Here is a 4,367-nt window from a genome sequence, read left to right on the forward strand (position 1 = left end):
GGTATTGCGCCTCGGCTTGCTCCAAGCTACGTAGCCGCTGAACCCTATGCTTTTGGGAGTGGCTGAGTCCATCAGGACACCACCTTGGCCGGTGGTACATATCCTCTTCTTCATCTTCTGACTCCTCAAAGTCTTCCTCTTGAGATGACTCAGCTCGTCTGTTCTGAGATGGGAGAGGTCCTAGACGCTTGAAAACTGAAACTTCTCCTGCGTCATTCTTCTGCTGTCTACACTCCGGGCAGATGTCGATTGTAGGCAATCGGCTCATTCCTGAATCCCAGCAGTGCTTAAAGAAAGGACAGTCCCAGTGTCTATCCATGTCCTCCTGCTCTCTTGACTTCCCCTTAGCGCGGTGCTCATATCCTTCGTCGTCTCTATCATACCGACGATATCTTTCATTTTCTACGTCAGACCGATGATATCTTTTGTCATCTCTGTCGTATCGCCGACGTCGGTCGTACTGATGCTCATACTTGTTAAGGAGATGCGCGGAGAGTGGTCGTTGATATCGCACGCTTTTCACTTGTTCCTCGGTGAGGTACCGTCTGTCATCATATCGGGGCCGGTCGCGTGGGCCGGCCTCCTCCTTTTCCTTGCCACGGGAGTGACCGCTTTCTTCTTTATCCTTGCCATGGTGGTATACAGGCCCTACCATGTTAACATCAAATGAGAAACCTGGCTGATGCCTCGTGGAGTGATTGATTCCCACCATGTTGACGCCAGGAAACGGGTGTGTGTCCACTTTCATGGCAAACTGGCCGAGGATCAAACGGCCTTGTTCTATCGCTGCTTGGATCTGACGACGCAACTCTTTGCAGTCATTGGTGATATGGGTGAACGAATGATGCCACTTGCAGTACGGTCTCCCGTTCATTTCTTGCACCGTAGGGATTTTATGGCCTTCGGGTAACTTCAGCTGTTTTTCCTTAAGTAATAAATCGAATATCTGCTCAGCCTTGCTCACATCGAAGTCAAACCCTTTTGCAGGCCCTTGTGGTTTCACCCATTTATAGGACACGGGAACTGCCCCCCGAGTCCATTCAGCCACTGCCACTTCCTGGTCTCCTGGAGAATCCTCAACTTCTTCTGTCTCGACCAGGCCTATCGGACGCTTGAACTTGTCTTGGTACGATTCGGGTGGCGCTGCTCATACAATGTTAATTTCTGGACCATGTGCGCCGGTGAAGCGTAATCTACTGGAAAGCCGGATCCTTGATCGGTGCTGCGAGGCCCAATGCTGCCGGATCGATCGCTTCTTTCTCGGTTAAACGAGCCGAATAACATCGGTTCACGACAGTCCTGAAACGCTGAATGTACTCGACACCGTTTCTCCCCGCTTCTGCCGCACCTGTGCTAGATCGGCAATGCCAGCCTCGGTAGCTTCTGAGTGATATTGAACATGAAACTGCTCTTCCAGTTGCTTCCACGTCCGGACTGAGTTTGGTGGCAACGAGGTGTACCACCCAAAAGCCGATCCCGTGAGAGATTGCGCAAAGAACCTTACACGTAACGGTTCTGATGCTGAAATCATGCCCAACTGTGCCAAATATCGGCTCACATGCTCAATTGAGCTAGACCCTTCGATCCATTGAATTTTGAGAATTCGGGGAGCCGATACTTGGGTGGCAGCGGGATCAAATCATACTCGTCGGGGTACGGCTTGGAATAGCCGATTGTTTTCCTCTTCGGCAGGATGCCGAACTGGTCTCTCAAGATGGTACTGATTTGTTCCATGGTATGAGCTGCAGGGGCTGAGCTTTCATGACTAGTTCCGGTGGAATATTTAGCTAGCCACGCCTTTTTATCGGCGTCCGCCCCAGAAATCCCTCCTGCTGCAATCTGGTTCGTGCGTGCCAAGTTATTGCAGTCCGGCACGTATGTGCACACGTATCCATGTGGGATTTCTTTAGGTGGCTCATACAGGAATTGGCAATCGCCAGGATTGCCTCCAACCTTGTAGACGACGTAGGCCGGTGAACCCTGCGGCTCTGGGGCTGCAAACGCGAATGGCAATGACGGTCTGGTCTGGAACGGTATTTCTCCCTGGTGCGTCCCCAGGGCAGGCCCTGACGGAGAGTACTGATGCTTCATGATTTCCTGAACCACGCGAACCGCAATGCGCTCGAAAGAGTTCACCAGGCTCTCAGAATGACGGTGTATCGAATGAGCCACCATGTAATTGACTTCCTGGCGCAGAGCTCTGGTGCGTTCCTCTGAAGGGGTAGACAGATCTACTTCGTCGAGAGCGCCTTCGGGTGAGAACCCTTTCCACCTAATGCCACGTGAACGGGTCTTCGCGAAAGAGCCGATGAGATCGGATTCGAAGACGGCTTTAATCTCATCATATTTCTTCTTTTGCTCCTCAGGCAGATCTTCGTACGTGACTGGTTCGTCCGCCATCTCAGTTGCAGATTTTGACATAGTTGTTGTAGAACGTCCCACCGGGCGTGCCAGAATGTGTTGCCTGCCAAAACCCACCGGCGAGCAGCGACGGGCAACACGGAGAGCCGGGAGGCTCCCAGGACTGCTGGTGGGCCCTGGTCCCTCGGGCGATGGCCCGCAATGCTCTGGCACACGTCCTGGCTAATGCAAGGGCGTGCCACCTGACCTATACCTGGTCAGGAAGGTGATGGATTGCTTGAGTTAGTTTCCTGCATGGCAGACACGTAAACATTAAATACGAGCCCGATCGGCTCTCAGGTTACCCTGTGAATCGGCTCAAAGAGCCGATTACCCCATGGTTCACGTTGGATTTACGATAACATGGGGATCCTGCTTTATCAATATAAAGTTAATTCAATCTACGACAGTCTAGGGTTTTCACCGCATAACCGGAACATCCTACGCGTAGTTGAGCCTGGCAGATACGAAAGATAATGGAAAACTAGTCCTAAAGAGGCCTAAAAACCAACACGAAGTCGATTCCCGGAACAATCCCTCTAGGATCAGCAAACCATACCTTTACGCACTACTGGATCATTTAACCCGTTTGCAAGGCCTAACCATGCGGATATCAAACCAATCCTTGGAGAACAAGGAACGACTATAACAGATCAGATCTACTAAATAGAGATTAAGCAAGATGCTGCCCTTACACCCAAAATAGGTGCAAAGGCAGCTAGATATTGAGGGGCAGCATAGCTAAGCAAGCATATCATAAAAGTATCGACATCAGCCCCAAAACATCTATGATAAAGGTGTTGCTCGCCATCAAAAAGGCTTCAGTACGAGCAACACCAACAACGAATAAACTGATACTGCCTAGATCGCAAGATGCGATCTAGGCAGCATGTTGCTTACCCGGAAGAAACCCTCGAAACAAGGGGTGGCGATGCGCCTAGATTGGTTTGTTGTGAACGTGATCGTCCTCCTTTCTCAATAACCCTAGGTACATATTTATAGTCCGTAGACTTTCTATCTTTGGAATAAACCTAGCTGTGTACGACTAAACTCTATCTCTTAATTCTAAACATAAAACGTAATCTACCATAAAATACAGATACACGGGCAATCTAGCCCAAACTCTCGCACAAGGCCGATTCAGAGACACTTTATATGCATGTCCTGTAAGCCCATCTCAATCACGGCCCATCTCCTGCTCTGGCTAAATTCTGGTGATAACACCTTCTTAGTTGGCTTCCTCTTCTCATACGAGTAGGACTTGTAGCTAGTCATCCACGAGTAGGTATCTTTGTCGCCTTTCTTGTCTTGCAAGTCTTCCATTGTGAAACCGGGGTGCGTTACAATTGGCTTTGGAAACGGTCAACCAGGAATCCTACTATGTGTACAGTGTAGGTATACACCCACCTGGTCCATATTGTATATAATGTGTTAAGATATGGTAGTTTCCCACCGTCATAATGGAAGACCCAAGTAACCTAGAGTATTTATGACATGCCCGTAGAATAGCTTATGCCATGTCACAGTAATTTTTGTCCACCTCCAATGCATGAAGTTCATGCTACCAAGCATTCCAGGACACCATCTTGAACCACCAGTACGTCTGGCGGTGTTTGATACATTTAGTGGTAGGGAGCACACATTTCCAAAGATCTGAATCACATATCCTTCATCGTCCTTCTCATACTCGATATTCCTGTACTCTCCATTATCCAAATGGTCTCATCAATAAAATCTGATGGGTTCGATGCATGGAAAACAAAAAATTCTATCGCAAAGATTAATAAATCCAAGATCCAATCTATGGAAAAGCCAAGATCTAATCTATGAGATCGGAGAAACGAGATAGATGAGAAACTATCCCTCGTAGATCCAAAGCCTTAACGAGATCAGATCTCGTGGTTGATGTATACGATCCTTCAAGTGCTGCAATCCGGCAGCACTTCCGTACTCGGTCACACGTACGG

This window comes from Lolium rigidum, chromosome 5, assembly GCF_022539505.1.
Source record: "Lolium rigidum isolate FL_2022 chromosome 5, APGP_CSIRO_Lrig_0.1, whole genome shotgun sequence".
Lineage (NCBI taxonomy): Eukaryota > Viridiplantae > Streptophyta > Magnoliopsida > Poales > Poaceae > Lolium > Lolium rigidum.